The 9921-nt window shown below is 49.8% G+C and overlaps 1 pseudogene; it reads left to right on the plus strand.

Annotated features, from left to right (window-relative positions):
• The first annotated feature begins 4062 nt into the window (after positions 1-4062).
• On the plus strand, positions 4063-6979 carry LOC124690980 (annotated as a pseudogene).
• The last annotated feature ends 2942 nt before the right edge of the window (positions 6980-9921 follow it).

Raw genomic sequence — 9921 nt, forward strand, 5'->3', positions numbered from 1 at the left:
ACATGCTTCACATAGCACGTGTGTATCTGCGCGTTGAAGCGCAGCGTGCTGCTCGGCCTCTGATGGCCAAGCGGATGGAGAGCATCGAACATGATCGACGGTGACAGCCGACATCACCGGTGATCCCGGCTACTTAGGCCAGGAGCGTCGTTAGCCAGCGCTTGTCCTAGCCGGCACCTCACCAGACGCTCAGTGTGTCACGGCTGCATAGCTCGCCCTTGAAAGGATACGCCTGTGTATGCTCGAGGTGGAGGCATACGTGTAGGTAGCTGCACATATTAGCACATATAATGCATGCACATGAACTTAACAGATATAGCCTCGGAGGCAAACCGTGCCCGTGCATGAACTCATGCACGTGTCCCCAGCCCTGCTAGCCTGATGGCTAACTTGTGAAGGCGTCGAGCGTGCATGCCTTGCCGGGGAACTTTGAAGATAGCCATGCCGGGTGCCGTCAGTGATAGGATGGCACGACGGTGACCCGCCGACTCCACGGAATGCAGACAGCATGCGGCTTAGCCGCGAGCCATGCACAATGAAAGTGGGACATTGATGAGGACGAGGACGGCAGCCTCTGCCGCGGCCATGGTATGATGGCCCCGGCTGTAAGTGTGTCGGGATCTGCATTATTGCCTTCGACGGAGGCGCTCGAGCATGTGCTGGGCTCAACACCACCACCTTAGGCAACTATTGTGCCGAATCGGCGGAGTGGGTGAGCTAGCGTCTGCGTTACATGAGGGTGATCATAGGTCGGCGACCTCTAACACGTGGACAACACTTCCATCCATGGTGAAGCTAGATTTGGCGTAGAGCCTCATGTTGACAAGCTCCGAGCCACATACATATTTGCGGCACCTAATGTTGTGTTATCCCGCCGCCCAATGAGAGCGTATTGAGATGAAAAGGAAATGAGGCGGGCAAGAGTCATGCGTAGGCACCCTCTCGTGCACCAGAGGGCAACAAGGTGGCACCACCATTTTTCATATGAATGGGTGGATTGTAGCGTCTGCTCCCAACATCTCAGGACACATGGATGAGAGAGACTCGCGGTCGATCTTGCCTTGGTGCAAAGATGACACCTTCTTGATTTTAGGAGATGCCCCTACTACCAATCGTCAATCTCGCGTCGGTGCAAAGATGGCACCTCCTTGATTTATGGGATGCTGTCGTACCACCATCATGTATACTGAAGAAGAGCTTGGAGACGAAATCGACGACCATTGTTGCGCAGCAAAGATGGGAGGAGAACCAGGTCCCACCGGGCGTGCCAATTTGTTTGACACGAAATGTAACGAAAAACGCGGGCGTGCCAGTGTACAAGTACACAAAAATAAAAGGGAAAAGGTACATATTAATCATCACGACTAATAAACTAATCCCGAGTGTGCGCTCCGTGTGGCCTGCTGGCGCGGCCGGTATGACTAGGCGATTGTGGTTTCCTGGTTCCCGGGGCCTCGGAAGACACCCGGTTAATTACTCCCGCGGATAGAACCGCGAGACACCTCCGATTAAGCTGCTTGGTCGTCGTCTTCGGTCTTCGCTTCGCGTTCTTCATGCATGGTGGTGGTGTGTGTTGGCGACGGCAGAGTCCGTGTACTAGCGTGTACACGCGCCGTGGATAGCGTGGCCTTTGCTCCGGCCATGCCCGCCTCGCCGTCTTGCCTCGTCGGTCTTGAGCGGCGTCGGGTGTTGGTGTCGAGGTAGCATGCATGATTATGCTTGGCTTGACGTCGCAACGACTTGTAGTTTCGCCGAAGGCGCGAGGGGTACACTCGCGCTGAAGTAGTCGTAGTAGAGGAGTCGTGCGGAGATAGGGTCCGCGGAAGTAGACATGTAGGTTCCCAGCAGGCATGGCCGAGTGAAACACAATATTTGCACATGTATTAACGTACACGCGCATGCAATGCATAAGTTCCAGCTAGAGCGTGTGCAACAAGCACAGTCCAGCTAGCCGCGTAGATCGAACTCAAACGAGCCCATCGCCCAGAACAGCTACACGCCCGGCCGAGGTTCAGCGCGGCAGCATCGCGGCCGCCGATTACCAGCGCGACAAGAGCGCCAATGTTGCTCACGACATGAGCATGTCCGGCGCGACAAACGCCGCTGCCGACAGAACGACACCATCACCCGGCGCGATGCGGATGCTGCGGATGGAGCCGACGCCCAGCGCGATGTGGCCGCAGCTGATAAAACACGCGGACGCCCATCACAATGCGGCTGCTGCCGCGGGAACAACGCCGACGTCCGGCGCGAGAGCGTCGCTGCCAGCACCACGTCAACGTCCGGCGCGAGAGCGTCGCTGCCGGCACCACGCCGACGTCCGGTCCGGCGCGTGAGCGTCGCTGCCGTGAAAGAAGATTACTCGGCGTTGGCCGCGTTAGGAAGCACCTCCGGCGTCGGAGGCTGCCCCCAGCATGGCATGCCGAGAACAACACCGCCACTTCCGGCGGTCCGATGACCTGCCAGTGGAGGAAGGAGGCCGTAGATTGGCGACCACCGCACCGTCGACAACGCCTTTGTCAACAGCGCGGGTATGTAGTCCCGCGGTCCAGGGGACACGACGACACTTCGTGGCCTCGGCCAAAGCTGTGTTCATGCGAGATACAAATAGAGGAAACATACATATTAGCGTCACTTCTCACCCTTAGCAAAAACGACCGGCATGATCTCGTCGACCTCCGGCAAACTGGTGCACGCGTGCTCCTCACGGCGCACACCAAGTCGACTTCTCCTCTCGGCCGCCTGCGCGAGAGGAAGGTGTGGTTCGTGGCTGTTTTCTCCAGACGAGAAGCTCGCGAGGTCTGGGCTGGATGGTGTCTGCGTCGGGACGATCTCTCTGCCTGGTGCGATCTCTCGTCGCTCTTGGACGCGTCGCCTCGTCCTCTATATATAGGCAGAGGGTCTGCCTTCATACGGAAAGGGTCAGATATGGATGGTAAGTACATACGTAATCACTTTTGACTCCTCAATGTGTTGGGATTCTTTCGTGAGCTGCACGATGCTAGCAGGATTCATCCCTTGTATGGAAACATACGGGTCAAATATAGCTAGCTTTCCAAACTATGTGACACGGCGACACGCGCATACAAAGCGACACGTCCGGCCGGGTATTGATCTCCTTCCAAAACTACCCCGTACAAAAGTGTCCATATTCATATATGTGAATTCAAGTTATATTTCTGGGCAGTTAATTGAATAAATACGGCCAGGCTTGATCAATTAAGCTCTAGTCCATAATAAAGATTATTTTATGCATTTATTTTGCACACGCCTGTATATACGTGGCATTTTGAATAATAATTTCGTGGGCGCTTGTCGCTCCGTTCGCGAATATTAGTACCAAATATGATGATGACATTTGCACAAAATATCATCAAACAAAGAAACAAGACCAGAATAAAAGAGGGTAGATGTGCAACATATCACAATAATATTTATTAACCAAAACAGAAGCATTTCACACAACAATTGATGAAAAAATAGCTGGATGGCATAGGTTATATAGTCGACAAACAAATAGCTGACCCACATGGATATCAGCATCCGCAAGCACATATGTGCAACATATCAGGCATAAGTTATCAACCAAAACAGAAGAATTTCACGCAACATTTGAAGAAAAAAATAGCTGGAAGAAATAGGTTGTATATATAGTCGATAAAGAAATAGCTGAAAATTGTAGTCGGTGCATAAGAGTTGGATAAATTATATATAGCTAACCGAAATAAAAATAGTCATCAAGTAGCCTCTTTTTTCAAACATTTCTGAAATATGAATAAATCCTACAAAATTCCGGTAGCATTCATTTGAACCAAATGAGCCCTTTTAATGTGGAGTGGTGGTAAACCGGTAACCATGGTTACCGGAAAAATACCAAACGATATTTGCATACAAAATTTGAATTAAAATTGCAGATTCCAACCCGGCAGAAGTTTTTTTTTGGGTGAGAAGCCCATTTATGCGAGGGGGGCTACGAAATCCGGTAACCGGTCGGTAATCGCGGTAAATTAGTTGGTAACCGAATCCCCGCTCATCGTTTGTGTGACATTTATGGTTGCAAGTATGGTACAGGCTAACTCAGGTTGTGTCGCAGTGGGGGCGTGGGTACCAGTGAGCCAAGTTGTGGAGCACGAGGTGGCTGCACGAGGGGGCGTGGGTTGATTTGTGAGGGTTGCGTGTGTCACTTTATGTAGAGTTCGCGTCTTCCATTGTATCGTCTTGATGCAACATTTTTAGTCAATGGAGACCCTTTCGTCCCTAAAACCTCAACCTTGGACTTCTCGCCGATCATCACCAACATCTACTGTCCATCTCCTCTCTCATTCTTCATCCTCCTAGATCACTCCTCGGTTTATCCTCCTAGATCATCGTCGTTTTATCCCTACCATGTAGATATGTATCAGCAGAATTCGGTAGTTGGGATGTTGAACGTCTTGATTATTCATTAGGTTCACGTGTGCAAGCTGGTCGTCGGTGTGGACGACACGACGAAAGGTCTTATCCAGCTCGTTGATGACCATGAAGTCGCCGAGCTTGTCATGGGGGGCGCTTCTGACCGAGCCTACACCAAGTACCCGCCTACCTTCCAACTCTCTTAGCTACGTGTAATTTCGGACCATCGGTGTTGGTGTGGGCAATGTGTGAATTCAGAATGTCACAGTTATCAGATTTGTTCCTGGATTGATAGATGCGGTGTGAATTTCTGTTGTAATGTATGCGATGGTTGTTTGTCGCCAGGAAGATTCGGGCCCCTAAGTCTAAGAAAGCATTGGCGTTGCAACAGAAGGCAAACCCTAACTGCAGGATCTGGTTCATCTGCAAAGGAAACCTCATCTGCACCAGGTATGTTTGCGTACATGGCTTTCACATTGGTATCGAGTAACAGCATAACTCTAGCAGAAAAACATCAAATGATTTTTTATGGCAGATAATTAGAATATGAAGTGCGGGACATCTTTAATGCTTTTCGCTCTATTTAGGATGATGATGTTAGTTCTCCACAGGGAGGTCACCGAGAAGCAAAGCAGCGCGGCGACATCCACGGCTAGCACGAGCCCAAGGTCAAGCGCTTCCGTCCACTCGAGGTCCGAATCGTCACCGCCGCGACTGCCGCTGCACGCCAATGGCGAGCCAATATATACTATGCACGACACGGCCAGAACGTCCCTACATCAAACTCCGAGCAGGCATGACATCGACAATGTCACCGACCATAGCGTCGAGGACATCGCTCACCAAGCAGCTGTTGAAACTGCAGAGGACGAAGGGGGCTCACCCACCGGCTTGCAGCCAATACAGGAGGGTGGAGAGGAACTGTCGACGCCTTCGAGCTACAGTCTGGTACGTGTGCAGGCAACATTCTGAATATGATTTGGTGCATAGGGGTATATGCGTAACATCTTTAAAAAAATCGACAGATGCTATATTTCAAAGTTCCGGAAACTTGAAATAACCCACGCATGTACATATTACCTTTGATACATACTTATGTAAATTTTCAAGGCAAAATACGACTATATGTGGTGTACACACACAAAAAAAACTTAAAACTTGCACAGTAAGTCTCAAGATAATATGTGTAATAAAAAATATTTATTTTCTTTTGAAACTTTAAAGTAGAACATTTTGATTTTTGAGGAATCGGATCCACCTAGATCCCGGGTTCCACTAGCTATTTCCTCGAAATCTATTTGCTTCAAATACTCGATCTCCATAATCACAACTCGCAAGTATGACATTATTCTGATTTATATGATGGATGTGTACAGGCGAGGGACGCGGAGAGCACGCCAAAGGGCGATGCGAGGTGCCGGAGGGAGGCGGAAGAGCGACAAAGGATGGAGCAGGACAGGCGGGAGATCGACGCCATATTCAACAAGATACGGAAGGTGGACCGCCGCAGCGCCAAGCTCGAGCTCCATATCGCCGGCTCCGAGCACGCTATGGGCAAGCTCAATGTCAGGAGGCCCGTGTCGCGTTCCTTGCTCGACGTGCTCAGGTTGGGGCGCCGACGTGAAGAACCTGTGGCCGTGGAAGAATCCATTGCTGCAGTCGGCGGTGGAGATCCAGGTGGGAGTTTCTTGCGTCTTGGTTTGTTGGAGGTGGAGAAGGCCACCGGGTCCTTCAACGAGTCTGCCAGAATCAGCGGTGGCGTGTATAGAGGGACCCTGCATCGCATGAGCGTCGCCATGAAGGTCATCTCCCCCGACATCGCCGTCAACAAGGTACGGTTCGCACGTGCGGCAGACGCTATGGCCAGGGCGAGGCACCCCGGCCTTGTCAAGCTCATCGGCGCTTGCCCGGAGGCGCGAATCGTGGTGCACGAGCTCGTGCCGGGCGGTAGCTTGGAAGACCGCCTAAACGGCATGGCACTGCCGCTGCCGTGGCACGTGCGGTGCGCCATTGCGTACCAGATCTGCTCTACGCTGTCCTACCTCCACTCAATGGACATGGTGCACGACGATGTCCGGCCAAAAAACATCCTCCTCGGGGACGAGCGGTGCTCCTCGATCAAGCTCGCTGGCCTCGGCATGAGCAGGCTCGCGGCGCCGAAGCTCGGCGGCACGGTAGCGCTGGCGTACGTGGACCCGCGGTACCTAGCGACGGGGGAGCTTACCCCACAGTGTGACGTGCACGCGTTAGGCGTGCTCCTGCTCCGGCTAGTCACCGGCAAGCCGGCGTCCGCGGCAAAGAAAGCGGCGCGGGAGGCCGCAACCGGCGGGGGCAGGACCTGGCACGAGGTGGTGGACGCGAGCGCGGGAGGGTGGCCGATGGAGCGCGCCACGGAGGTGGCGAGGAGGTGGCGATCCTGGGGCTGAAATGTTGCCACGTGAGCGACGGCCGAGCACCGCCTCGCCCGGCTGCCGAGCTGCTGGAGGAGGCGCGGGGCGTGCTGGAGGCCGTGACAAGCGGCGCGCCGGAGCGGACGTGATCGTCCCTGTCTTCCTACTTCCGCGGCGGACGTCATGGTAGATTGTAGAGAGCGGTTGATACGTCTCCAACGTATCGATAATTTCTTGTGTTCCATGCCACATTATTGATGTTATCTACATGTTTTATGCACACTTTATATCATATTCGTGCATTTTACGGAACTAACCTATTAACAAGATGCCGAAGTGCCGATTCTTGTTTTCTGCTGTTTTTGGTTTCGAAATCCTAGTAAAGAAATATTCTCGGAATTGGACGAAATAAAAGCCCGGAGGCCTATTTTCTCACGAAGCTTCCAGAAGACCGAAGACGAGACGAAGAGGGGCCACGGGGTGGCCAAACCCTAGGGCGGCGCGGCCCCCCTTGGCCGCGCGGCCCTGTGGTGTGGGCCCCCCGTGCCGCCTCTTGACTTGCCCTTCCGCCTACAAATAGCCTCCGTGACGAAACCCCCAGTACCGAGAGCCACGATACGGAAAACATTGCGAGACGCCGTCGCCGCCGATCCCATCTCGGGGGATCCTGGAGATCGCCTCCGGCACCTGCCGGAGAGGGGAATCATCTCCCGGAGGACTCTACGCCGCCATGGTCGCCTCCGGTGTGATGTGTGAGTAGTCTACCCCTGGACTATGGGTCCATAGCAGTAGCTAGATGGTTGTCTTCTCCCCATTGTGCTATCATTGTCGGATCTTGTGAGCTGCCTATCATGATCAAGATCATCTATATGTAATTCTATATGTTGCGTTTGTTGGGATCCGATGAATAGAGAATACTTGTTATGTTGATTATCAAAGTTATACATGTGTTGTTTATGATCTTGCATGCTCTCCGTTATTAGTAGATGCTCTGGCCAAGTAGATGCTTTTAACTCCAAGAGGGAGTACTTATGCTCGATAGTGGGTTCATGCTGCATTGACACCTGGGACGATGACGAGAAAGTTCTAAGGTTGTGTTGTCTTGTTGCCACTAGGGATAAAACATTGATGCTATGTCTAAGGATGTAGTTGTTGATTACATTACGCACCATACTTAATGCAATTGTCTGTTGCTTGCAACTTAATGCTGGAGGGGTTCGGATGATAACTTTGAAGGTGGACTTTTTAGGCATAGATGCGGTTGGATGGCGGTCTATGTACTTTGTCGTAATGCCCAATTAAATCTCACTATACTCATCATGATATGTATGTGCATTGTCATGCTCTCTTTATTTGTCAATTGCCCAAGCTGTAATTTGTTCACCCAACATGCTGTTCGTCTTATGGGAGAGACACCTCTAGTGAGCTGTGGACCCCGGTCCAATTCTCTTTCTTGAAATACAATCTCTTGCAATACTTGTTCTACTTGTTTTCTCGCAAACAATCATCTTCCACACAATACGGTTAATCCTTTGTTACAGCAAGCCGGTGAGATTGACAACCTCACTTGTTTCGTTGGGGCAAAGTAGTTTGGTTGTGTTGTGCGAGGTTCCACGTTGGCGCCGGAATCTCCGGTGTTGCGCCGCACTACATCTCGCCGCCATCAACCTTCAACGTGCTTCTTGGCTCCTCCTGGTTCGATAAACCTTGGTTTCTTTCGAGGGAAAACTTGCTGCTGTGCTCATCATACCTTCCTCTTGGGGTTGCCCAACGAACGTGTGAAATACACGCCATCAAGCATATTTTCACGGCGCCGTTGCGGGGAGATCAAGACACGCTGCAAGGGAGTCTCCACTTCTCAATCTCTTTACTTTGTTTTTGTCTTGCTTTATTTTATTTACTACTTTGTTTGCTGCACTAAATCAAAACACAAAAAAATTAGTTGCTAGTTTTACTTTATTTACTGTCTTGCACTCTATATCAAAAACACAAAAAAATTAGTTTACTTGCATTTACTTTATCTAGTTTACTTTTAGTTACTTTTGTTACCATGTCTAGCTCTGAACCTGTTACTTCTTCGCTCTGAAGAATTAGTCTTTACTTTTAAACAAGGGGATGAGGAGAGTTTTAAGGATGCCTGGTCTAGAATTTTTACTTCTTATCGTAAAGCTGAACCTCAAATGACTCTAAGTTTGCTCCTTAGCAATTTTTATTTTGGTCTTATGGTTCGCTATAGATATGCTTTGGATACTTTAGTGGGAGGAGATTTCCTTCATTGCAATGGGGATCAAGCTTTTAATGCCATAAAGAAGTTGGTTGCATCATATGATTCAGCTAATAACTTTGATTCCGTCCTCGCTAGCATATATAGTAGATTAAATACTGCGGAGATAAGTACATCTAGCTTGAATGATAACTATTGCCACGTTCGTAATCGTCTTGAACAAGTCTTAGTGAACTCTAAACTCTCATTGTGGGATCCTTCTGTTAAAATTGTTATCGGTGATCGAACCCTCCATGCCTATTGTGATATTATGTATGAATTTTGCCTTATGCACGAAAGTATTTATAAATCTTTGAAACTTTGGGGAGTTGAGGAAGGAGGAGAAAAGATAACTCTCATTGATAACTCTACTATAATCCCTAAAGGAATAGCTGCAGGTGTGCATACAACTATTTGTGGAAGAACAATATCTATTGATTATCTTGTTGTTGAAACAGGAAAACTCACACTCGGAAGATCCCTGTTGAAACTATTGGGAGCAGTCATTGATGTTGGAGAAGGCACTTTGAAATTCACCTCTATACCGGGAGAAACTCGTATATTTCCTAAACCAAAGGGAAAGAAAAACAATAAGAAAGGTAAGGGTAAAGCCCAAGGTAATGTTGAAGTACCACCCTTCGATAATACTTGATACACACTTTCGCGCCTAGCTGAAAGGCGTTAAAGAAAAGCGCTTATGGGAGACAACCCATGTTTTTACCTACAGTACTTTGTTTTTATTTTGTGTCTTGGAAGTTGTTTACTACTGTAGCAACCTCTCCTTATCTTAGTTTTGAGTTTTGTTGTGCCAAGTTAAGCCGTTGATAGAAAAGTAAGTACTAGATTTGGATTACTGCGCAGTTCCAGATTTCTTTG

The sequence above is a fragment of the Lolium rigidum genome, chromosome 2 (genome assembly GCF_022539505.1).
Source record: "Lolium rigidum isolate FL_2022 chromosome 2, APGP_CSIRO_Lrig_0.1, whole genome shotgun sequence".
Taxonomy (NCBI): domain Eukaryota; kingdom Viridiplantae; phylum Streptophyta; class Magnoliopsida; order Poales; family Poaceae; genus Lolium; species Lolium rigidum.